The 27,943-nt window shown below is 38.2% G+C and overlaps 1 long non-coding RNA gene across 2 annotated transcripts in view; it reads right to left on the bottom strand.

Annotated features, from left to right (window-relative positions):
- LOC115939046 (uncharacterized) overlaps positions 1 to 27,943 on the bottom strand; it is a 312,345-nt gene that overhangs the window by 281,902 nt on the left and 2,500 nt on the right. For both annotated transcript variants that reach the window (XR_014144346.1, XR_014144347.1), the window contains exons 2-3: positions 23,100 to 23,170; positions 20,679 to 20,751 (exon numbers count right to left, since the gene is read on the bottom strand). This is a non-coding gene — a long non-coding RNA (uncharacterized LOC115939046). The remainder of the gene's footprint in view (positions 1 to 20,678; positions 20,752 to 23,099; positions 23,171 to 27,943) is intronic.

Below are 27,943 nucleotides of genomic sequence, written 5' to 3'. Positions count from 1 at the left end.
TGTGTAAGCAAACTGAGCCTATTTGGGAAAGTCACTACAGTCAAGGTGGCTATGTTACAGCCAAACAAAATCTTAATTGATGCACCATGAAAGGAAACAATGGAAATATGAAGTTATCCTAGTAACATGAAGAGAACCACAGTCAGCTTCCAGGGCAGCGATAGGCATGTCAGGAGGATTAGAAGATGAATTCTTTGAGACATCCCTCAAGGAGACCCTTGATAAAGTACAGTTACCAGAAGACGTCATCTGTGTCATAACAGGAACTCTGGCTGCAGACTTTAACGCTTGAACTCTCAGAGGAGCTCTCTGACTCAAATCTGGCTTGGTACCAATCTTTCCATTTTGGGTGTAATGGAAAGGGTAAGCCAATTTTAAAAATCCACCCCTAATTGTATAGTTGCACAAACACTCCCGCTACATGTAAAATAATGCTTCTTATAGCACTGTCTTAATAACAGAAAGAGCAACATTTAAATGCCCGATAGGGGAGTAAATAAATTATGGTATTAAATACACACACTTTGGGATACTATACAACTTTTTGTAAGTTCAGATCTGTAAACACCTCTAAAGTTCATTGTTAATTTTAAAAAGCAAGTAGTCAAAATATGATTCCATGTATTGAAAATAAAAATAAGTATATTAGATATTTATGTAAAAATTCATAAACAGAGGACTGGAAGGATCCACCCCAAATTATTCACCATTCACAGTGATTACCTCTAAGGAAGGAGTGCCCTATCTGCATCTGTATTGTTTGAATGTGTACAATTATGACTTGTATAATTTAAATATTTTGCAACGATACTTCGGCACTCCCCTCAAGTGAAAACTTGTTTTGGCAGAGTGTTTTCACCACATTTTGTTAAATTTAAACACTTGTTCTTAAGAAATATTATAAATATTTTTATATAAAATTTTATATAAAATTTAGTTTTGAGCATAATGTTTTTAACAAACACTTTTTGAAAGGGAGAAACCATATTTATACCTGAAAAATGAGTTATGTAAAAAGCTGTTGGAATTTAAATAAAACACAGTGGAGCTAATAGTCCTTGCAGCTGTAGTCCTCAGTCCCTAGTAGAAATCCCATCCCTGAGCCTGGGCATCCCCCTCTCTGCATCTCTGAAGGAGGACACTGGATTGGGTTCTGTGCAAACTGCAACACACAGACTAGGAAATGACTCCAACCTCTTAGATAGAAAGAATCTTGCTAGCAGAGGCCCCTGACACAACCACTGATAGCCAGCAGCAGCCAAGGTAATGAGACATTGACCCATCCCCGTGAGGCGCGAGGAGTGCCCCCCATCAGCCTTCCCTCCTCATCACCTCCCTGCCTGCTTCAACAATGAAGGAAATAAATGCAAGTGTTGAGCTAACCTAGAGTGTGTGTCTGGGTCATCAGTGATTTCTCTTGGTATGGCCTACCCTCTGAATTCTGAACACAGGGGTTTTACATTTAAATGTGAGTCTGAGTAAAGCAACAATGCAAATGTCTTGAGGTGTTACTCATTATTTAGGGATAGAGGAAGAGGAGAAAGGACAGACTCTGAGATCAAATAGATGCATATTCAAATCCAGACTGCTGCTTAATGCCTGTGTGTACTTGGGCAAGTGAACTTAATCCCTTTGTTTCTAAATCTGTAAAGTATGCTTTAATGGGCTGAAAAATATTTCCTGCACAAAGAGATATCTGTGTCCTAATCCCTGGAGCTATAATTTTTACCTTGTACGGCTCTGCAGATAGGATTAAGGGTTTTGAGACTGGGAGATGACCCAGGTGGGCCCCACATGAAATCACATATATCCTTACAAGAGGGAAGCCAAGGGAGATTTGACACTGAGGAGAAAGAGGCATTGTGACCACAGAGGCAGAGCTTGGAGTGATGCAGTCACTCCAGAATTCCCAGATGTGGAAGTGGAATCTTCAAGAATGATGAGGAGTTGACTGGGGAGAATCTGGATAAAACATTAAGGCAGGGAAATCATTTGGGAAAGACACAAAGACAAGCAGCATTCAAACAGCAAATGTTTCTGTATGATTCAGGTCTAGGGCCAGGGGAGGGGGAGACAGAAGGGCAGCAGGAGACAAAACTGAAAAAAGAGTTAAGGATAAGATAGAGAAGGAGGATCCTGATCAGAAGCACTACTCCCCCATCTGAGAGGCCTTATTCTTCCCAGGAAGAGTGGTACTATTTCTTTGGAGAATACCTATCTGGCTTTAATCAATGGGCAAAGGTCAGCACAGCACACACAGCAGCAGACGAAGAGGGTGGGATAAACCAACCGGAGCTGCTGGTCCTCAGTTCTTAGCGACCTGGGTCATCGGATTCTGCCCCTCTCCCCACTGCTCAGTCTAACAGATTTATCATGGAAAAAACTGGTTCACCTTATACTAGTTTCACTCTACATATATTGAGCCATGAGTCCCTCCTTTCCACTTTAACTAGCAATGTGAACCCATCTATTTTTAGTGTCCCAGAAATTGGTTAAAATTTTTGGTTCGCTGATATCCCTACTCCAGGTCTCTGTATTTGTGAGACTGCATTACCCTTTGTACTTTCTATCATCATTTCAGTGGGTTTTTTAGGAAGAGAGATGAACCCATGTGTTCAATTTACCAGCTGAATCATAAGCCAAGCTTGGACTGATCCTGTGGGCAGCTGTGTCCGCCCAGGTATATTAATAAGTATAACTAGATATGTGTCTCTGGTTTCGTGTGAAGAAAAAGTTAAGAACAGAAGACATGGGATGACATGACATGCTAATTACTTTCAAAGGACTGACAGGCATTTATTTATCAATTCAGCAAATAGTAGTTGAGAGCTACTAAAGGCTAGGAAAGATGCTTGGTGTTTTTGTTTTTGTTTTTGTTTTTTTTAAGATTTTATTTATTCATTTGAGAGAGAGACAGAGCATGAGTGGAGGGGAGAGGCATGGAGAGGGGAGCCTGATGCAGGCCCGATCCCAGGCCCTGGAGATCATGACCTGAGCCAAAGACAGATTCTTAACCATCTGAGCCACGCAGGCACCCTGATACTTGGTGTTTTCATACAGAAAATGAAAGGCAGTCCTTGTTCACTGGGAACCAGGCTTTGTGTGTAAGTAAGCCTACAGTGACGTTATGTGAAGGTATTCAGGAAGCTGTTTAGCAGAAGTGACATTTGAGTCTCGCCAGAAGTATGTAAACATAGTCCTGATGGTGATAAGATGATACCGACATATTTCAAATAGGGAAATAATATGATCAAACTTCTTCAAGTGTCACTACAAACATATTTTGGAGAGTAAACTGAAGGTGGGGGTGAGGTGTGATTTGATGCTGTTGAGAAACTCTTAGAGTAATCTGCCTGAATGGTAACTCAAGGCCTAGGTGCTACTCACCTACTTATTGTTCTAACAAGGGATGACACACACGTGAAGTACTCACTATTGCGATGAGAACAAAGCAGCCACTCAATAATGAGAGGAACATACAAACCTTACTCTATTTGGTTCTCTTAACAATCACACAAGGTGTTATTAAAAATGTATTACAGTGAGGAAACCAAGGCTCAGGATGTTTAAGAGACTTACCTAAAGTGGCAGCTTGTAAGTGGCACAGTTGAAAACCAGCTCCAAATTGGTCTGACTCCCAAATTGGGGCACTTTGAAACATCAGCCCATATTGCTCACTGTCTGAACAATTCTGGGATCCAGAAATCCACTTGGCAGAGATACAGATGGAATTCAAACACATGAGTACAAACACCTCCAAAACCTTCAATTCTGTGCTCCCATTGTTCTCCAGACTAGAAGCAAACCCACAGAATCTGAAATAATCCAGAGCAAATCTGACAGCAGGGAGTGAGAGAAGTGATGTGGGCACCACAGGTTCCTGAGATTACTTGATTTCCATTCCCATTAATGGGCAGCATCTACCACATTATTTAGGATAATTAACTGTAAGTCTCAAAGGAATATGTCCCTTCCCTCTCTATTGCCTCTCTGATGGACATAAGGATGAGGTCAGGAGAAATGACAAAATACCTCTATGAAAATGAGTCCCTTGATCTGAGCTCCAACTATAAATCCATATTTAATTTTTTTCTTCTATCCTCCCATACCTTGCTAAAGTCATTGTCTTATACGATTTATAAGGATAAAAAAGCCTGGAGGAACTTGTATTCAGCAATTACCCCAAGGACCAGCAAACACAAACTCATGATATTTACTTAAAATTCTCAGTTCTGTGGATATGTCAAGGTCTTTATAAACAAAACTGACTTTTTCAGGGTTGGCAAATTAGCACCGTGTCCAGAATAATCATTTTCAAAGGGGAATGACACGTCCTTATTTTCCATCCCTGTTCATTGGTGACAGGTGCCATTCCAAGTAACTTGCAAAATAAATTCTGAAAATTGTATGGAATATGTCTAGGATATCTTTTTCATGAAATAAGTTCTCTGTGTCATGAATGGTGAATGAGAAGAGGATCTATGGAATTTATACTCAAGGGAAACTATAAACTTTAAAGAAACTATCTTCTTTGTTGATGAATTTTGTTTCCAAGTGTTTCACAAGACAACAATGGGGTGATCAGGAAGACCACCCAGGTGGATTCTATCAGAGAACTTACATACAGCAAACTGATTGGGGAGTAACAATGGACTTTGAATGCTTCAGTGGCAAAAACCTCTCTTGATGGTGAAAAGAAGAAACTAGATTTTTAATCTAATACAGAGAGGTTTACCCTGAAATTCCACTCCTAGTAATAAATCCAAAACAACTGAAAGCAGAAACTCAAACAGATATTTGTACACCCATGTTCACAGCAGCATTATTCACAATAGCCAAAAGGTGGAAACAACCCAAATGTCCATCAATGGATGAATGGATTACAAAATGTGGTATATACACATAATAGGATATTATTCAGCCATAAAAAGATGAAATTTTTATAGATGCCACAACACAGCTGGACCTTAAAAATATCATGTTTAGTGAAATACGCCAGACACAGAAAGACAAATGTTGCATGATTTCACTTTATATGAGGTGCCTAGCTAGAACTGGCAAATTCACAGAGACAGAAAGTATAATGGAAGTTAACAGAGGCTGGGGGGTGGAGAAGAAGTTACTGTTTAATGGGTACAGAGTTTTTATTCAGGAAGATGAAAATGTTTTGGATATAGATAGTAACGATAGTTATAAAACATTGTGAATATATTTAATGCCACTGAATTATGCACTTACAAATGGTTAAAGTGATAAATATTATATTGTATATATTATACCATAATGTGTTTTAAAAAAGAAATTTTATCAATATCACCATAAAAAGATTTAGAGTCTATATAACGTGGAGACAGTTAATCTAGGACTATAAATTACAACAAAATGAGGTATTACAGGAGTTTTCAAAAGTTTTAAAATTAATGGAGGGGCGCCTCGATGGCTCAGTCATTAAGCGTCTGCCTTCGGCTCAGGTCATGATCCCAGGGTCCTGGGATCAAGCCCCGCATCGGGCTCCCTGCTCCGCAGGAAGCCTGCTTCTCCCTCTCCCACTCCCTCTGCTTGTGTTCCCTCTCTCACTGTGTCTCTCTCCGTCAAATAAATAAAATCTTTAAAAAATAAAATAAAATTAATGGACCCTTGAAGAATCTTCTGGAAGCTATGGAACCCCTAAGAAAAAAAAAACCACATTGTTGTGTACAATTTGAGGGACAGGGGTTATATACCTCCATGACACCACAGTCACTGGAGACTCAACAAGAGTCTAAGGCCCCCTTCTGAGGATGTCAGATGCTTTTCACTGAAGGAAGGGAAATCTCACTGGCATGGTATCTCCAACTTCAGCTACAGGTCTAGAAAAACTCTAAAATCACATATGGAATAATAGAACAAAAGGACACCATTATCAGTCCAAAAGCTCATGGACCCATGAGAGCAATTCAGTACTGTCTAAACTAAATGCCTTTCTAACAACCTCAGATCACGAATGGTGAATGATAATAAAATCAGTACAAAGGATAAAGAATTAAACAGTATGACCTCACTCATTAAAATATAGAATCATGTTAATAAGCTATTGCATTCATCTTTTGGGTTTTGTTTTTTGTTTTTTTTTTTAAGGAAAACTTAATAACATCCTTTCTGAATGAAAAGAGGTTTTTGTATCCGGTTGTAATTTGGAAGGAACAACTACAATTATACATTTCAGAGAAATAAACACCCTTTCATTACTGGTCACAAAGTTCTATTTTTACATTACTAGTTAAGGCTTACTATTCTCTGAAATTTCTTGTATTGGCAGCACTTCTATGCATTTAGTAAAAATTGGTACTTCATAATCCCGGGATGTAAAGTGTAACAAATTCAAAAAGTTTTAAATAATAATTTTGTTTGTGTCTAGCTCTCAGTGATTAAATATTCAGCTTCTATGTTGACTTATTCTCAACAAATTCAAATAATAAAAGCATTTAAGTGTAGACTACTGCTACCGCATTTCTAATAAAGGTATAAATCAGCACCTACCGATGAAAAGAACAAGAGAGAGAATAATGAAAAGCCGTGTGAATTGTGTATTTAAACTTTTAAGATGAATAATGGATCCCTTTGAGATTTTTGTAATATAGAGTGCCACAAAGTCAAATGACACATGTAATTAAGTCTAGCCTAGTAATAGTCCTTGACCATTCCCAAATCTAAATATAATTCAGTGTTTTATTCTAAGTTCATATTCATCCTACCATATAATCTAACAAATTCAGCCTGACAGTTTTCCATAACGACATCCCCCGCTGAGGCACGACATCCCCCCCTGAGGCCCAACATCCCATTTTCATTGTCCTGCTGATCTCATTTCCTTTTATCTGTATTTAAGACTTTCCCTCCTGAATTAAAACAAAGGCCATAGGAAAGATGGGCTAAGAAACACTTTTAAGGCTTTCCACCACACTCTGTTTAGAATTCAGTCGGTGTATAGTCAACCAACACTTACTCCATTTCCACAAGAGTAATGCTTTTTACTGTGGTGATAACTAGAAATAAGTGTGATTATTTAAAGATTTGTTTAAACACTTTTAAATTTATATCTTTTTTATATGCCATAATTGTACTATGGTCTATAAATCTTTGGATAATTTGATAAGTGGTACAATTGAGCAGCATGCTCCAAAAGGTAGCATGTGTATTGTTACTGATGTGCAAGATGATTTTACATGGGCAATTGTTAGATTTTTATAATAGTTATATTTTTATTTTTATGTTTTTCTCATATCTATTGCAAATAACACTGCATCTCCATTTATAGCAGAAATAGAACATTTCCTTTTTGAATAGTTTTATTTAAGTTTAGAATGGATATGTGTGAAAGAAAGCTATTAAGTAAATAAGATTACAGGTACAGTTACAGCAAAAATTGGGAAAATGGTACAAAAGAGGAATATACACTGTATGGAGGCATAAAGAAAGGAATAATCAACTGTGCTTGAGCCTGAAATGAATTCTCTCCGAGGGAATTCCCTAAGAGGACAAGGAAAGAGGAAAGGCATTCTAGAAAAAGGGGACTATGTACAAAGACCCTGACATGAGCTCTACCTTTGGTATATGTGAGCGCTGAGGGGGTTCATGTGGCTGGTGGGGATGAATGAAAGCCTGTGAGGCAGAGAGGCAACAAGGTAGCAAATCACAGAAGACCTACTTTGCTGTACTAAAATTAATATGCACTTTAAAATTAATGTAGACAATGGGAATCCACTGACGGATTTTAAGTGAGAAGGTACAGGCTGATTTGTGTTGTAAAAGAGAGCTCTGGAATAGCTTGGAATCCAGAGGAAGGCAAGGAGACCATGAGAGAGATTTGTTAGACAATGCTGTGGAGGCATAAAGGAAAAGGCTAGGAGACCACACTCAAACTCCATATTCCAGTTGTAAGATAAACAAGTCACGGGAATAGAAAGTACAGCAAAGGGAATATAGTCAATGAAATAATACTGTGTGGTGACAGATGGTGACTATTTGTCATGGTGAGCATGGTGTAATGTAAGTAAGGTCGATTCAGTATGCTATACACCTGAAACTAATACAACATATTTCAACTATACTTCAATAAGAAAAAAAACTACACGCAAAATATTTCTGAATGACAAGGGTAAGATAAACATCCTTAAAAGGCAAGTGGTAGAGTAAAAGGAAAACCTTTTACCATCATCCCAGAAAAAGTTCATATGCTTAATACATAAAGAGCAACCCCAACTCAATAGAAATTATTTAAATTTTATTACATTATCATGAAAAAATCATGAGAATAGGTAATTCACATAAAACACGTTTTAATTCACAGAAAAACAGAAAAGCCTAACCAATGTATGAAAACACTGAAAGTTATTGATGATCATGAAAATATGACTTTAAGAGAATGAAATACAGCATTTTGCCTATCAGATTGTTAAAAACTGATAATATTTAGAGTGAGAGTGTGCATAAAAGAACACTTTCATATAATGTCATATAATGTGGAACAATAAATTGATGCAGGGAATATACCATCAATGGTAAATGGCTTGTCTTACTCAAAGTAATTTACAGTCTTAAAATTATATTCACAAAATCTGTAAAAGAAGAAGAAGAACAGGGATGTTAATATGTTTAGTGCCTAACCCAACCAATAGAGTGTGTACCACATTTATGAAAAACACAACTCACTACTTCCCTCCTCCACAAAATAATAATTCCGCTAACTGATCTAATGTAGTGGAGGTGGTCAGGGAAAACAGAGGAGAAATCTGAGATATTTAAGAGAATAAATTTATAGATTTTAGTGACCTGGTATGTGGGAGGTAACAAGAGGAAAGAATACATTACTGTTCCATTTTGGACAGTTCGGTGGTATCATTCCCTCAGATAAGAAACACAAAAGAATGTTTGAGAATAATTAGTTCATTTTGGGACCTGATAGTTTTGAGGAACCAATGGTATGCTCAAATGAAAATATCCAATAAAACTTTTGAATATTTGAGTCTGGATCTCAGGAGAGTATCCAGGCTGATGATATATTTTTCAGAGTCAACAGGAGATGGTGAAAACCTGGCTTTGGTGAAATTACCAGGAATTTATGTATCATGAAGAGAGGAGAACCAAGACAGGAGCTTTGAGAATACCAGTGAGTAAAGGGAGAGCAGAGGAAGGAAGCACACTGCTATGGTTTGAATATTTGTGTCCCCCCAAGTTCAAACATTGAATCCTAACCCCCAAAGGTGATGGTGTTAGGAGGTGGGGTCTTTGAGAGGTGACTGGGTCATGAGGGTGGAGCCCTCTTGAATGGAATTAGCACTCTTATAAGAAACCCCACAGAGATCCTAGCGTCTTCTACCATTTGAGGACAAAGCAAGAAGGCAAATGCTATGGATCAGGAAGAAGACTCTCAACAGAGTGCAACAATGCCAGCACCTTGATCTTGGACCTCTAGCTTCCAGGACTGTGAGAAGTAAGTTTCTGTGTTTATAAGCCACCCAGTCTAAGATATTTTATTGTAGTAGCCCAAACAGACCAAGACACACACCATGGAGGTGCTTGAGAGGTGACTTCATGGACCCACACCCAGGCTCAGACAGAAGGCATGTCCTTCCCTCAGCTAACTGGCCTGGATACCAAGGCCTCAGTTCTGTCACCCTGGTGGTCAAGTGGGAGCCTAAGTCTGTGCCTACCAGCCCCCCATCACTGCTAGAAAAACGGTGTAAGTGAAGGTGAGCCAGTGCATCTTCTTTGTCTGAGTTGGGGAATGTATCCTTGGTTCCAGAGGAAGAAAGAACACTGTTTCTAAGGAAAAGTCTTGGAGCTAGCAGCCACATGGGTTCTTGGCCCACAGACACCTTCTCCCCTGGATCCAGACACAACGAACCTGGCAAGGAAATAATCATGTCTTTTTTCTCATATATTATTGAGCGATCTATGCCCTTTTGCATATACACACAAAAATAATCATATTAGTCCAATTGGATTAGTCCAATGCATATCATTTGTAAGCCTCCTGAGAAAAGATGGAGAATACTTGCCTTTGTCTTCAGAAAATCTGATTGAAGCAGATCATACATATGTTTACAAAGGATAAAGACCCAGATTAATTTAAGTAGGTAAAGCTACAGGGAACATTAGTCACACACATCATTCATTAACAAAAGCCATCTGAAAAAACTAGAATAAAAAATCATCAATGGCTAGCTAAAATTCAGTAAGATATACTCTGATCCATACTCGTTACTTAGCAAATCTCAAGGTAAATTTATTTATAAAATCAAATCTTATTCTGCTGTCCTTTCACAGAAAATCTCAGGGTAGATTTAGTTATAAAAAACAAAGTCTAGTGAAAGAAAAAATAATTAAACATATTGAAAATTAAGTATAAGTTTAGAAAGTATTAAGTAGTATGAGTAATAGAAATGAAATCAAATATTCTGACCACTCTTTATCTATTCTTTTTTTTCCTGTTCTTAAAAATAAAAACCAAATTCTTATGGATCCCCAATTCAGTATTTGCTGTTAAGTAAAACCTAAAAATTAACGTGTCAGCATGAAAACCACTGTGTCTCACCTAGCTCTTTTAATAAACTCTAGTAAAACCATAACTATGGAATCTTGAATTTGCTGGGTCTTTGGGTAGGACTCTAAAATCTTTTATTACACAGGGATATTTGTTGTAATGTTCTTTATTATAATGGTACTTAACATATGTTTCAATTCTTCATGAAAAATAAGATTATTCTTTACCCAGGAACATACTGAAATTCCATGACTAATTAATTATACATTATTTTTTCTCAGAACACAGATACAGAATATTTTAACCCTGCTGAACCCAAGAACCCCTGCAATACTGCTAAATTTCAAGAAGGGAAGACAATGGATTTTTGTCTATGCTGGATGACATTTAAAATGTCTGTGTCCTCTCTGCCTTCCAAATACATGTGACTCACAACATGAAAGAAAGGAATCAGAAAAGAAATAAAGAGTAAGGGAAAAAAATTGAGGCCGGATGACAGGCTCATTAAAATGTGCAGAAAGCATCTCTGACTCCGAGAAAGCTGTTATCGTGAAATAATCACATTGACGAACATGGAAAGAGTGGACTCCGGCAGGGGCCTTATATTGCACCCAAGAAGTTGGTGATTATATCCTGGAAATGTGACCCCCGTGAAAGCCTGGCTGCTTTGTTGCTTAATAGAGTTCACAGAAAATGCTTGTCTCCAAAATGAGATTTCTCCCTCATTCACTGTGCAGTCGGGGAGTCTTGACAGGATGAGCAGGGGGCCATTTCTCCTAATCAAGGCGTGGGGGGGGGGCGCAAGAACCCCTGGGGGCAGAAGATTGTAAGCAATCAAGCTCAATGTTGCAGGGAAGAGCTCTTGCCTTCTGCTCAGTTGTCAAGTGGTCATAAAGGAAGGGTTAAGGAAGCTGCTAGAATTTGGCAGACATAAGGGATAATAGGTTAGATGGACCCATTTTTCTTAGCAATTATCCCATTTCCATCTCTGAGGCTAGGAGAAATATTCTCTTGCTGCCTAAGCAGCCTATCTATGTATACTGTTTAGCTCTAATTAGAATCTTTGTTAGTCTTTCCATTTTCTCACTCTGTTGGCTCAAAAATCTTAGGTATATTTTAATCTGAAGGCACTGAATGGAACGTTTTCCCTCGATGCAGCTGGAATGTGAGACAATGGGAAGGACAATGGCGGGGGTGGGGGTGGGTAGTGAAAGGAAATAGTATAGTTGGGGCCACAAGTGAGGGAGGCCTTTGGAAAACCCCAACTCTGGGTTTGTAAACAGGGACGCATTCCCAAATCATGATGATTTCTGGTTTAAACACGATTAATTTATATTTTTTTGATGAAAAGGCAAATAGCACAAAAACGTGTACTTTGTGATTCCTTTAATATTTGCTAATGTATATACTTGTATGTTTTCTTTACATATGAATGTAAATGCATTAAAAGAAACAGAAAATTATACTCCGCTATTAATGGTAACTATTTCTAGGGTGTCAGTGGGATGAGAGGCAAGAGTGAAAAGAGACCAACTCTTTAATCATGAACACAGTTCTTCAATGTTAGGAATATTCCCACAGGAATGCATTCACGTGTTACCTGTGTAAACTAATAAGTACTTTTCAAAAGATCGGGGGGCGGGGAATGTGGTTGGTCTATGATTAGATCTGGACATGGATGTGGAATAAAATTTTATCATAAATTCAAGAATTTCCAGACACAACTATAACCGAAGGATATTCTAAAATGAATATTCACACCAGGGAGGGTCTGTCCCCATCAAAATGTTCTTTGAGGTTAGGTCAGATACCGCTAAGTGCTTGAAGGTCACAGGTCTTAGATATGTGTTTATCAAAATAATGTGTCTTCCCTGGAATCCCCCAAAATGTTCCTGACACGGTATTACAAGAGCTCTTCAAATGGTTCCTAACTCTGTAAGTAACATGACAACCCCGCCAAAGTGTGAAAACTGAGGCCCAACCTTGACATACTGATTGAGTTACCACCAGAACTGGTGTGATCTCCCTGTTGTGGGTGCACACCCTATATATTAGAGACTGAAAAAAAAAAGTAAATTGAAATGTCATGTTTTTTTTTCATACCAAAACGTTTACAAGCCTAAGGACTGGCACAATATGCTGTAGTTCAGGACACATCCTGGGAATTCGGGAACAGCTCACTTCCTAACATAAGACTAAAAACTGCCTAACAAATCTCATATAACACTTGGAAATGCAAGCCAAGAAGCCAAATGAAAATATTTTTGATTGTGGGTTTTCAGCCTGAGCATTAAGCTCTGGTTTTAGTGCACCCTGGAATCAGTAACTTCCTCCATATGTTTCTGTTTGTTAGAGGTAGGCTTGCTTCAATGCAGTGATGTGGGGTTGGGTGGCAAATGAGTCAGGAAATGTTCAAAATGAAAGCCAGGCATTCAGTCACTCACATCATCCTCTCTCCAATTTCAAGAGGCTGGTTCATACCATGCCACGTGCGGCTTCTAGAACAGAGGGCCAAATTGGCCCAAATGTCTAAAATCCTTTTAGTTGAATCCATTATACTAATATCTGACAATTATGAACTAAGTCTCATTTAACATGCTTGGCCGCTCTCTCTTAAAAGGCAATAATTACTGAAAAGAGTGAGTTGTATAAACCTGTTTCCCAGCACGTTGGTTGACAAGACACCCCACTGGTTATAATGCAACCATCAGGCAGAGCTTTTTATATTTAATGTTGAACAAATTATCCTTCATAAATGGCAGATTGAGGATTCTCACTGTCAATCTTGCTTTCCATCCAGCTACATTTCCATTTCACAGAACATCTTGAATCTAGCTGAGGGAGGTCCCTAAAAATATAGAGCAAAAATAAATGCACAAGGAAGAAGTCTAATAAGAACCTCTCTGCTAAGTCAATAACGGTTAGGTATTTTTTGGTGAAAACTCCCTCAAAGGGTGACTTCCAAAACCCTGAGATTAGTGTGTGCCTCTGCATCCACAGCAAGAGTATCAAGAGGAATAGGGTTGGGAAGACTTGTGTTTGCGCCATATCAAGTGCCTTACGTTGCAAAAATATATAGAATATGAAGCTGCAATGCATTGTTAAAAGTCATCTAATCTGACCCACTGTGGAAATTTCCATTCAAGTGGAAATTCAAACTCCATGGGATTACTCTTCATACTGGGTCATTCAAGGTCTCCTGAAAGGAATCCTTTGCATTGCTGGGCAGCTCCCTCCCCAGGTTCTTAATCATGAGCCACAACCTATAGACTTTTTTTCTATTTTTTTTCATATTAAAAATACAATGTATTATTTGTTTCAGGGGTACAGGTCTGTGATTCATCAGTCTTATATAATACCCAGTGCTCATTACAACACATACCCTCCCCAATGTCCATCACCCAGTTACCCCATCCCTCATCCCCCTCCGCTCCAGCAACCCTCAGTTTGTTTCCTAAGATTAATAGTCTCTTATGGTTTGTCTCCCTCTCTGGTTTCCTCTTGTTTCATTTTTATTTCTACCCATTTCCCCCTCCAGAGAAACATCTGATTTTGTACCACAAACCTTCCTTGCTAAAATATAAAATTGTATGATCCCCCTTAAAAATGTTTTAAATCATGACATCACTTAATGAGGAATAAGTAATTTTAAATGACTCTTCCATTTTATATGAGGATATTATTAAACATTCTGTTAGAAAGTTTGTTTTATTATAATCAAGTATAAAGAGCAAACATGCAAAGATAAATTTTTATTTTTCCCTATTTATCAAGTTGTATAAATGATGTAATCTACTTTAATCATGTGAAAAAATGCATTCAAGGTATACTGTATGTAGTTTGCAAAAGAATGCATCTTGAACTGAAGATTAAATCTTAAGTATCTGTTTTAATATCAAGAATATTGTTTACTAGGCACTGGAGATGAAGAATATGTAGAAGATGAAGACTCTGTAGAGCCAGTCTCCACCCCCAGAGATGCTGATTCAGTTGTTCAAGAATGAGGCTCTACTGCTGATATCTTGTGAAATCTACTCAAAGGATTTTATTGTAGATCAAGTTGACAACCACCAGTCATTGGTGATAGTCACTCTGAATGAAATGCAGGTTAAAACTGTTCACCCACAAGACATCTGAAATACCTATACCTGACAAAGAACACATAACGAGAGTGTACAAAGAACGATTACAGGCTTTTTTTAAAGAAGGAAACCCCATTAAAAATGTACAAAATCTTGGACAGGCACTTCATAAAAGAGAATATCCAAATGACAAACTAAAAAAGGGTCTTTGTTTTCATTAGTCATCACAGGAATGTAAATTAAACACAGTGTAATACCAGACACCCACCAGAATGGCTAACATGAGCAAGCCAGACAATATCAAGTCTTGTCTAGGATGAAGAGCAACTGGAATTCTCCTATGCTGCCAATGACAGTGTAACTAGGTATAAATTCTTTGACAGGTGCTTTGGCAGCATCAGCTAAAGCTGAATATATCCACACCCAGAGGCAGTTCCTCTTCTAGGTACACTACATTCAAAAGAAATATGTACATATCTGCACCATAAGACATGTAGAATATTATTCTACTCTTCATACTAGTCAAAAACCGGAAACAACCAAGTCCCTCAGCAGTAGAAAGGCTAAATAAACTAAAATATATTCACACAAAGGGATACTATATAGCAACAGGAATGCAAAAACTATTGCTACCTCCCAAAATATGAATGAATCTCACAATGTTGAGCCGAAGTAAGGTACAAAATGAATATAATCTGTTATGATTCAATTTTATGAAATGCATAAACAGGCAAAGTGCATCAACAGTGTTAGAAGTCAGGATAGTAGTTACGTCTGGGGAGAGATAGTGACTGGAAGTGAGCATAAAGGGGCTCCTGAGATGTTGGGGTGTTTTTATTTGGGGGCTGGTCACCTGAGTTTGTTCACTTTTTGGAAATTCACACTAATGATCTTATACTTTCTGAATGTAGTCACATTTCAAACATTTTTTAATTTACTCAACATCAAAAATAATAGGGGCACCTGGGTGGCTCAGTCAGTTGAGCATCCAAATCTTGGTTTCGGCTCAGGTCATGATCTCAGGATTCTGGGATCAAGCCCCGCGATGGGCTCCACACTCAGTGTGGAGTCTGCTCTAGAGTCCCTCTCCCTCCTCATCTGCCCCTCCCCTGCTTGCACACGCACACTCTCTTTCTCTCTTCCCCCCACTACCTCTCTAAAATAAATAAATAAATAAAATCCTAAAAAAAATAGTAATCTCTTATTAGGACAGCATTTTATAATTTGCAAGCTGTTTTCACATGTTATCCCATTCAATTCTCTCTTTAATTAACTGACTCACTTATTCACCAAAATTTATTATATCTCATATGTGCAAGGGGCTGTGCTAGGTGGTGCAAGCAATACAAAGGCTACTAAGACATGGTTATTGGCCTCTAGGAGCTTACAGGACTAAAAATTTGAAGAGAAATACATTGTGAGGCAAAATTAGCAGCAATAGTTTATCGTCTCCTCATACTAGGCACTATGTATTACCTACATTATCTCACATTTAACAACTTCAAGAAAATATTCTAATATTGTATTTATTTTCTTCTGTAAAGATTTAGTATTGTATGAAGGAAACTATAATGAGATTTTTCTGGGAAAAGAAAAGAAATTTGCTTCCAGAGTCCACGTCTAGAGGGGCAAATGTAAAGTATAAGCATGCTGACCTGCTCTCTTCAGTGATTTCATCAACTAGTTCAGAGGACCAGAGGATGAATTAAATTGATTCACAGGCACAGAAATATAACTACAAATTCCATGCCAATATTTGTTTCCTTTGATTATTTTACATGGCAACATCTAAGAGGGACTGTGTATTAATTTAAATTTATTTCCTGAAACCTAAAAAGCTTAAACATTTCAAATAAAGTACCAGTCTGAAAGAAATATGAGCAAAGCTTTAATGGTGGGCTGTAAAGATAAGCTGGCATAAGTATTTCCAAGAAAAGTTTAATGCTTCCAATTCATAGAATGTGGGCTTTACAAATGAATAAATCTCCCACGAGTTCATGTCTAGGCATATATGTGACACTTCATATCAGTGACATAGCATGATAAATAGCACTTTTGAGAGCATATGAATCTATCTTACAGGATTAATCCTGTACAACCTATGGAATTTTACAGATTCCCAATTCAGTAGCTTTTGTTTGACATTTTACATTTTTGTTTTTTTTTTTTTTAATTTGTTCCATGGTAACATTTTGTTGACTTTATCCATATTTGGTCCATTCTCAAAACAGACATCTCTTATTATTGGCTTAGTCCAACACCTTGAAACAGAATGGCAGCCAGTAAATCTCACCATATGAAATTATCTGCTGTAACTAAATCATTCACTCAAACTTTATTGGGTCATGTTGCAGGTGCTGTGTTCCAGGCACTGTGCTACACACAGAGAAAGCAGCTGAATAACTGCAGGCCACTCTATAGGAGCGAGCAGGGCAGCTTGGAGTGGTCATACCTTGGAATACTCATACCTGTGAAGAATGAACACAATGTTCCAGGCACTGTGCTTAGCACTAGGTGTCGTAAGAATGAATGAGACAAGGCTCCTACCTCAGAAAAGCTCACAGTCCTTGGAAGTGAGAAGCATATAAGTGCATATGCTGGAGGATAAGTATATCCGAAAAGAGGTGTGAACTGAATGCTATGGCTGGAGAGGAAGCCACGTGTTCTGCATTATAAAAATCAGAAAGTTTCAAAGAAGCAATAGGTGAGTTGGTGGTGAAGGCAAGGAAACTACATATGAAAAGTGTAGAGGGAATCATCCACTCCCTCTTTCCAAGTTCATATTTCAATTCATAAATTGGGACTTCAACCCTCTTAGAGATCTTGGGAAGATTCCTTTGATCTCTCACTCATTCCACCCTAGATGAAACAGAGATGATGGGATTGATAAGACTGAGAAGCCTCAGTTCTTGTGCTTACTTCCCACAGGCAGCAAGAGTATTCCACCAAGGTATGCCAGCTCCAGGTTTCCCGGGCCTCTGTGGGAGGCCTGCAGTTATCCAGTTGCTTCATCCATGACCAGCTAGGTAGGCTCAGGACCCTGGATCCAAGCTGCCTCTTCCTAGTCTGCTTTACTCATACTAAAGTTGATTTATTGATCCTTGCCTCCTATGACTCTTCAATTGTTTCAGAATCTGGAAAGGAGAATTGATCTCTTCTTCAAATGACTCTCAAATCCCAATACAAAGGTATTTCATTGTTTCTGAGTTTGATGTGTAACAAAAATGGTGGGAAATGGATAGAGGAAATGATGGGGAAGATAGAATTGGAGAGGGAGTTGGAAAACAGATTGTGAGGGATATTTTATATCATGGCAAGGAAAATTTACTTTATCTTGTCAGCAATTAGGAGACTACAGGAATCCTCAAGCAAGGTAATAAGAGGATCAGATTTCTTTTGAACATATTAACTCTAGTAGTAAAATGATGGATTAGTAACAGTTCCAATATACTGTTTATGATGACAAAGAATCAATGAGTTATTGGTATGCTATACAGCACAACATCTAAGCATAAGAAAGACTTGGGTTTAAATACCTACCTTGGCCCAGTAACCGAACATCTTTCAATTTAAGTTTAATCACCGTCTATGTGGACAGTACCTAGCTCATAGTGTTGATTTGAAGGTTAATTAAATGAAAAATTAGATGCATACAGTAAGCAATGAATAATGTTGGTTTTCATTAGTCCTCTAAGATTTGAGATCCTCGTTGTCATTTCCAGTGTACAACATCTAGGGTAATCATTGGTGCAGCAGTGCTTCTCAACTTCAGCCCATGTTGTCCATCAAAATGAATCAAGACACTTTGGAAAGTATATATGCTGAGGCCACACCACACAAGATTCTGATTCAGTCGGAGGGCCCAAGCACCTGCATATACTGTAGGTTCCACAAGTAATTCTCATGCACAGCCACAATTAAAAATACTTATTTAGTATATCATAGATTAAACACTACTTTCAGGTTCATTAGAATATATGTTTTGCTTATATATCATAAATAACATAGTAGTTAACTTGGAGTTTATAAATCTCTGTGCCTCAGTTTCCAAAGTCACAATATGAAGAAATAGGAATAGCATTCTTATATAGAGCCAGGACTTTACCTAAAGATAATGATGCATTCATCTAAGACCAGGAAAGCCAAGGTGTATTCAAATGAAGGGATCCAGGTGAAGTGATTAAAAAAAACAGCAACCATATTGCTTAGTCCATAATTCAAACACACAGATAAGTCAGAGGTCAGACATTGCAGTAAGTCAGAAACCAAGAAGAAAAGGAAAAATCAATGCCTGCAAGGAAGGTCAGAGCAAACAGCAGGTGAGTGCAGAGACAAGAAGATACAGAAGAACTGAAGATTCCCAAAGCTGGAAGGCAAGGCAAAAGCTCAGGCAGGTCAGTAGGAACCAGGTGACCTACAAGTAAGAACAGAAGAAAAGATGCCAGGTACCAACAAAAAGGAGAGTTTGATTTTAAGGCAACCTCCAGTCCCTGGCAGGAAGGCTTTTATACTTTCTGCTGCAGTACGAACCAGTCCAGGACTGCAGGTGGAAGCAAGTAAATGCATAAAAACAGAGGAGGTGAAGCTCCTAGGGGAGCAGGAATAGCACAAGATCTCTGGTGAATAATACTAGATAACTACAAAAATGCAAAAACACTCACAAACAATATTTATATTAAGTACTACTAAAACATGATTTTATATTCAAAAAACTGTGACAAATGACTGAAAATATGAAAAAGAGTAATGTGACTTAAAAAGAAAAATGAAACACAAAGAGTAACTTCTTTCATCCATTCATTCATTCATTCATTCAGCTGAATATCAATTATTGAATGCCTTCAATTGTCAAGCCCTGTGCTAGGCACTGGATATCAGGACAAAAACAGTCTCCAAGGATCTTACTGTCTAGCAGGAGTAACAAAGATAGAATTATTACAGTGTGATGCATGAAGTCCTATGATAGAGTTAACATTAGGGTGCCAGGAAAGACATCCCAAGGAGAAGCTTTGAAAAGTTCACAGGAATTAGAGAGAATGTAATCTACTGTGAATGAGTAGCACGAGCAAGGACAAGCTGGCAAGAGAGGGCAAGGCATGTTTGAAGATTCAGAAGTAATTCAATATGGCTAGAGCATATGTTGTGAGACTGGGAAAGCTGCAGCTGGAGAGACAGACTGGGGACCTCTAAATGAAAGGCCACAGTAAAATATTTGGATTTTATCCAAAATATAATCCTCTCTGACTTCTAATAATTTTATGTAATATGTTCAAGTATCTGCAACAGAAAATGGAACATGAAGTAGAAAACCAAATAACACATATGAATTCAGACATGCAATTATCCATGCATTGTCAGATAAGGATTCTAGTTAAGAAAGAGCTGGTTCAGTCCAGTTCTAAAAATACAAGGGAGCCCCTTTTTAGGGGGATAGCTCCAAATGTTTACATCAAAATTTATTTTGTCTGTTCCAGGATTTGGTATTTAAAAAATCATCTTAAAGTCTATAAAGATTACATCAAGGTACAGACAAATCTAACTTTATTACATATGAATTTTTTAAAAATAAATATAAACTTACAACATCTCTGAAAATGAAGGAAGGGTAGAATAAAGAGTTATCACATCAAACAAGAAGGATGTGTTGATTTAAATACAAAGTGGTTAGAGATTCCTGTTTTTTGATAACCATACACTCTCAACCATCTGAGGATATGATGTCAGTGTAGGGAGCAGTCCCAGTGAAGAACTTAAGGAAGTTTATGTAGAGAGATTTTATACCTTTTTCTACCCAAATATCCACTAAATCAATTTTTTTCCTATTCTTAGCGTGGTGGAAATAATATACCACTGAGTGGTTTCAAAACATTACAAATTTAAGATGTGCAAATTCCACTGGGCTCCCTGCCCTGACCAGCACATCTTAGCCAACTCCCTTTCTCATTTCCCTCAGCAGCTATGCCAAACACATCTTTGCATAAGTTTTCTTACTCACTTGCAACAAACTTCCTTGTTACTACTCACTGGATGTAGGAACTGAGTAGGAGAGGTTACACACACAGTTGACTTACGATTGTGAGATCAGTGGACAGGCAAGAAAACACCCACATTTAAGAGGTAACTGGACGATGGTCTTAGAGAGGACTGAAAAGAAGAGGACAAAAAAATTAGGAGGTGACCAGAGGTTTTAGCATTACGAAATTCGAACAGAATCAAAGGCCACTGAGAGGTCAAATACGTTAAGGACCAAAAAGTCCACTGAGTATGGCAATACGATGATCATGGTAAGTAATGACTTTATTTCAAATAATTTCAATGGGGTGACAAGAATTGAAACCAGGCTGTAGTGGGCCGAACAGCAAATGAGAGTGTTAAAAAGGAAAAAGCAAGTGCATACTACTCTCTCAAGAGGGTCATCTGTGAGATAGGGATGTGTCATGACTGCTATAGAGGGCTGGAGGACGAAAGGAAGGTTTCACTGTGGCTATGGCGACGGTGGTGATGGTGGTGGGATAGTGGAGGAGGTGGCAGAAGGGATGGCACAGATGACAGATAAGAAGGTGGTGGTGGCAGACACAGCGAAGGTGCTGGTGGAGATGCTGGTGGGAGGTGGCGGTTTAGGTGATGGTGGTGGTAGTGGTGATTGTAGAAATGGAAACAGTAGTTTTAAATAAAGAGAATCCTTGAGCATGTTTATCCACGAAGGTGAAAGAAGCAGTAAGAGAAAGAGGGTAAAGAAAAAAAAGGATGGAGTAGGTCCCAAAGGAAAACAGACAAGGAGGTTAGAGCACAAGTGGAAGGACCGAACTGCAACGCTGTCTTCCATAGCTAAGGTTCCCATAATGAACCGCCTGCAGTTCTCCAAGTGTGTCACGGACTTGGATGCTGCTCTGCCTTTGTACTGGAGCCATTCCCTTAGCCTAGAACATCCTTTCTACCTCTTGTCCTCTCTATATTCTATTTTTTCTTAAAAAAAAGTCTTCCAGGAAGACTTTTCTAATCCACTCCCCTAGTTTCATAGGATGCCTGTTCTCTGGACTTCCGTAATACACACTCATGGTCCATCACAAGACTTTTCATACATGTTGTAATCGTTTTAATCTCCAGTAGAACTTAAGATCCATGAAAGCAAACACTGTGTTTCATTAGACTTTCATTTATGAATTCAACAAAATTAACATAGCACTACTACTACTAATAAAAATCTATTGAGCTCTGACCAAATGCCAAGCAACAGAGAACGAATTTCAACCCACCTGCTTTTGTGAATAAAGTTTTATTGGAACACAGCCACACCCATTCACTTTTATATTGTCTATGGCTGCTTTCTCACTACATTGGCAAATTGAGTAGTTGAGACAGAGAATATATGGTCTACAGAGCCTAAAATGTTCATTATCTGACCCTTTACAGAAAGTTTGCCAGCCCCTGGTTTAACCAATAGAAATACAATAGTAAATCAATCCTGTGTCATAGGAATCTATACTTCAGTGGGAGACACAAGCAATTATCATGCAATATTACATGTATTTTGATAGTAGAAAGCACTTATGTTTTAATCTAAATTTTGGGGGCTCAGGGCTTTTGCACTAACACTGGCTGGCATACTAGTAGATGCTCTATAAGTGACCTGATTTTTGTTGAAGGGAAGAATTCATTTAGGACATGAAACACTTGAGCAAGATGCTAAGAGATACAGTTGAGACACTCTTCCAAAAGACTACTGGTATTTCTACTACAGGGAACTAAACTCTCAATTATCACATTGTAAAGCCTAAATTATCCAAATCTTTCAGACTTGTGTCCTGTTCCAAAGAGGTAAGACTCCAGCTGGGGCCCCCCAAGCAATAAAATAAAAAATCTGATTCTGGTGTCCAGTCTGCGGGGCTGACTGTAACACTTGCTAACGGCTGGGAGACCTACGTAGTCTTTATATTGTTCTTTCAACTTCTTTCCCAAGACTTTATTGTGACTTTTTAATGTTAAAGCCTAGCTAAAAAGATGACCTTAATATCCTCTTGTTTCTCTTTATTTTACATATACACATACACTCACAGTCTTATGTTATACTCAATATTGTTTCACAAATAATACATACATCTGTATCTATACACATACACATACAATACATATATACACACAGCCCACACATCTTTCATACATACAATGGAATCTCATATCTCTAAAAAAATATGTGCAGAACTCAAATCTAATACATCCATACTTATATATAAATTTATCCTACATCAGAGATGGCAAATAGATTCTACTGAAAGGTCAGTGACAATTAATCACAGAGGCTGCACTAGGTTGACAAAGTTTGGGAGGCAACTTCTGAGCACATAAGAAGTAGAGGACTATAATTCTTCAGTGACATTGGTCTTGGATACCAGAGGTGAAATGGTGGACATGGGTCAACTTATTTGCCACCCCTGACACTTAAGGATGTCATATTCATAAAGTTCTTAAATATACTCTTGCCCCAAGCTTACCACATGTAAATGGACAGTGACTGGCTCTCCCAAGAACTGAGGCAGGTGGAAAAGTTCTTGATGGGGATGACCTTGATGGAGAAAGTAAGAATAATAATAACTTACTTCTGCAAAGCACTTTACTGATTTCAAAGTATCCTCATGGGTGTTATCTCATTGAATCTCTGCAATTTTCTTTATTTATAGATTACAAAGCCCAAGTCAGTAGAGCTCAGCAGTTGCTCATTCATGGTCATGTGGAAATTTTGGCAGAAACTTAACACAGAAGGTTTGACTCCCAGCTGTGATACTTTCAGGGACAAAAGGCAGCATCCCAGGTAATTGGAGGTAGCACACTGCTCTGAGGTAAGAGTGAGTAGGTGTTACCACACATTATTTTACTCATTCATGTAGTCAACAACAATTAAATTCTTACTGTATGCAGGACACAATCACGAAGATTATGAGAGTAGTTTGAAAAGTTATGACAAGCTGTTCTGAAGAAAAATGTTATATACAAGGCAAGAACTTACTACAACATTATAAGTGTTAAATAGTCAATGTAATAAATATATATCTATCACCTCCCATGGGACAGGCACTGTGCTAGGTGCCAGAGATACAAATAAAAACAAAAAAATCCCTAATGTGGGATGTCTTGATGGCTCAGTCGGTTAAGCATCTGCCTTCGGCTCAGGTCAAGATCCCAGGACCCTGGGATTGAGCCCCACATCAGGCTGCCTGCTCATCGGGGAGCGTGCTTCTCCCTCTCTCTCTGCCCCTCCCCCTGCTTGTTCTCTCTCTCTCAATCTGTCAAATAAATAAATAAATAAAATCTTAAAAAAAAATCCCTAATGCTAAGGAGCTCACAGGCATTTTTTTCTTAGTTCCCTAAATTAATTCCCATTCTAATAATTTGATTTCCATACAAATCACCTCTGTTAAAGTGTTAAACCTGAGAATTTTTGTCAAGTGGGCTCCAAAAACCTGAATTTTTAGTAAGTCCCAAAATATCCCTGATGCAAGTACTATTCACTATGAAATTCATTACTAACCCTTCCAAAGAGCCACATAGGCTGCATAGAATGTAGGAACCTGGTTTCTGGTCTGCTAGTCTCCAAAAGAATGAATACCTGAGGTGTTCTTCCATCCAGGCCTCCATGTTCAGTGCCAGTTTGAAATATTCTGTACACTGAAAACATGAATTCCATAAACCTCATCAAGTTGGTGATGATGTTCTATATCTGCTCCTGTATCTCTATCTATGCAGGTGTATATAAGCATACTGTGCAAAATACACTGGTACTTTAACATTGTTCAGTAGCTTTTGAATAACCTTTCTAAATATAGCTGAATGAAAATAAAATGCCCCAATCACAACCCTATGCTCAAAAATGCATCATCAGCAAGCTGGGGAGCTACCCTAATCTTTTCAGACCCATATCTTAGAAACTTGCTCATTTGCTACATATTTTCCCCTTACAAATTATCTTGATACCCTACTGTCCTGATTTACCTTGCATAAAATTGTTGAAGACATTCATTTTAATTTGATATGAACCTACTCCCTTGCATGAAATCATGGCACTGTGCATAAATATCTATATTTTTAGCAAACAATTACATCATGTGGCCATATGATGTAATACTATAAAGCTGTTAAAATAATTGTGTAGCAGAATAATAGACAAAATTATGAATGATATTCTGTGGAAAAATTAAGTTGCAAAATAAGAAATCCCACTTTAACATAAAATATATATACATCTATCATACATATGTGTACATACGTAATACATGTATTCTTTAAGGGGCACCTGGGTGGCTCAGTCTGTTAAACATCTGTCATGGCTCAGCATCATGTTAAAGTCACTCAAGGTCCTGGGACTGAGCCCCATGTCGGGCTCCCTGCTTGGTTGGGAGCCTGCTTCTCCCTCTCCCTCTGACCCTCCCTCTCCCTCTGACCCTCCACCCCGACCTCCCCCCCCACCCCGGTTGCACACATGTGCTGTCTCAAATAAATAAATAAAATCATTTTAAAAAATTAAAATAAAAAAATAAAATGCATGTATTCCTTGAAAATGTAGGAATATTTCTCATAATGGCTACCTCAGATAATAAGATAATAAGTAATTATTATTTTTCTGGGTTTTTTGCATTTATATATTTTCTAAATTTTCTACAATGTGTTACTTTGTAATCAGAAAAAGGTATTACTTAGCAAGACAGTATATTCAGTATGCTTCTATTTTATTTTAAAAGTTATGCAGGAATAACATGCACACAAATATTATTAGTACTTATCTTTGAGTGAGAGATTACAAATGATTTTTTTCTTCTTGGTGCTTTTCTTCATTTTTAATTTTCTATGACATGCATGTATGGTTTTACTTTTAAAAGTAAAACAGAACTACAAAAAAAATCCAGAGCTGGATTAACAGAAATTATCCTCAAAAGGTAGAACATTAAGTCATTGTAAAACCTGGATATTTGGGGGCATTAAGGGCCTTTTCTTATTACAGACTTCACCTTGAGAAACGCTTTACCTGAAATCAATCATCTCTAGCCTCATTATTTCCTCCTCTAAAAGAATTTTTACCCAAAAACAACTTCCTTTGGCACATTATAGCAACTGTTACCAGTATAATAAATACATAGTATTGTGAAAGCAACGAAAGATAAATTTTCTAACACCCCATAAAAATTTAAAAATAAGCAAAAATAGGCTATCAAAAGAATTTTGATAAGAAAATCTAAATTGAGTGACGGTTTTATGTATATATCTTAAAATAGAAATATGAAGCCACATCATTTAAGTTCAGCTCAGAAGTTGGGGTTATTTGGACACCTACACACTAATGAAAATCCACTTCTGCAGAGGAGCTGGTAGTCTCATCACAACAGTTCCTGAAACAGATTTGAGGCACACATTTGGGCCTTAATAAAAGGAGTAACAGTGTAGTCATGAACACTTTCATTTTAAAATGGTAGACATGACTCTAGCCTCAAAATGAGAAAAGCTTCCCTATCCCCTTTGACAGGACACTGTTGCTATGGTAACAGTCCACTAGCCTGTGGCTGAGCAGCTTTGGATGGCTTTAGTTTGAGTGGACAAGCTAAGACATGTTTGAATCACCTTGCTCACACAGCAACCTGAGCAAAAAGCCCTTTATATAAAAACAAATTATCCACTTTTCTTTTTTTTTTTTTTTTAACCCCATGGCTTGGAGGCAGTCTATGTGGTGAAGACTATCAAATGTTTATCTCCAGCTTGGACCTCTCCTTTGAGCTCAGACTTCCATTCCACAGCTCCATGTGGATGCCTGATCACTATTTGACATTTCATATGCCCAAAACAGAATTAATCATTTCTCCCATCTCCATCACAACCACATCCTGCCCCATCCACCCCCATCCACTCAGTTATTCAGATTAAAAACCTTGGCATCATTACCACATTGCCTATTTTAACTTCTTTTCTTTTTTTTTTAAAGATTTTATTTATTTATTTGAGACAGAGAGAATGAGAGACAGAGAGCATGAGAGGGAGGAGGGTCAGAGGGAGAAGCAGACTCCCCGCCGAGCAGGGAGCCCGATGCGGGACTCGATGCGGGACTCGATCCCAGGACTCCAGGATCATGACCCGAGCCGAAGGCAGTCGCTTAACCAACTGAGCCACCCAGGTGCCCCTATTTTAACTTCTTTTAAACATTTGTCAGTGCCTGTTTGTTCACACACCTTTCATCGGACTCTCTCCATTAGAGTAGCAGTTCTTTCAGGGCAGGAATGCAATCTGTTTTGTTCACCACTACATTCCCAGCATCTAAAATAGTGTCTGACATACAGTAGGTACTCAATACCATTTACCACCTCTGTGACTCATGGGCCTCCTTTTCTCCATCAGTAAAGTGTACTAAGATTAACTACTTCTTAAGAAAAGTGTAAAATTAAATTAAATGATGTAAATTTGTGCCAGGTATACAGTATACACCCAGCAAATGAGAACTCCTCCTCATCCTGGGAACTTGGAGGAGTGACATATCAATCTAATCACACTTTCACAAACAAGCCTTAAGGAAATGGAAAGAGGAAAAGGAAAACTAAGATAGGTCGAGAATACAGTATTGGGTAAAGGTTGCAAATGACTAAATTAATTATAGTCAGGTACTAGCTATACATATTTTGATAAAAGCAGCAAAAAACTAGACTTCAAATATTCTTAGCACAAGAAAATTACACTTTAGCCCCCGAAAAGAAAAGCTTGCATTTCTTTGTCAATGCTTTAACTGAATTTATTTTCCTATAACTTGGGAGTTTCTTATGGGACCATGTGGCTTCTGGGCACCCACTGACTCTTCCCACCGGTGAGCTGGTTATTTAATATTCTCAGGTCTAGAGAAATAAAAGGAGAATTTTCTCTAGTCTATTTTTTTAAAGATTTTATTTATTTATTCATAAGAGACAGAGAGAGAGAGGCAGAGGGAGTAGCAGGCTCCCCGCTGAGCGGGAGCCTGATGCGGGACTCGATCCCAGGATCCTGGGATCATGACCCAAGCTGAAGGCAGACGCTTAACCATCTGAGCCATCCAGGTGCCCGAATTTTCTCTAGTCTACTCCAAATCTAGAATCTAGGAAAAAACAACTGGGTAAGGAAGAGGATTTTTTTTTAGTAGCCATGAAGAATACCCTGGCTTGCAAATATACAAGTTTTGAGAAGGACTTTTGTGCCAGACAAAAGAAACAGAGAACTCGGGCGCCTGGGTGGCTCAGTTGGTTAAGCGACTGCCTTCGGCTCAGGTCATGATCCTGGAGTCCCGGGATCGAGTCCCACGTCGGGCTCCCTGCTCAGCAGGGAGTCTGCCTCT

The sequence above is a fragment of the Leptonychotes weddellii genome, chromosome 4, assembly GCF_054177405.1.
Source record: "Leptonychotes weddellii isolate Sample4059 chromosome 4, ASM5417740v2, whole genome shotgun sequence".
NCBI lineage: Eukaryota > Metazoa > Chordata > Mammalia > Carnivora > Phocidae > Leptonychotes > Leptonychotes weddellii.
This window is presented reverse-complemented; position numbering and strand designations above follow the sequence as displayed.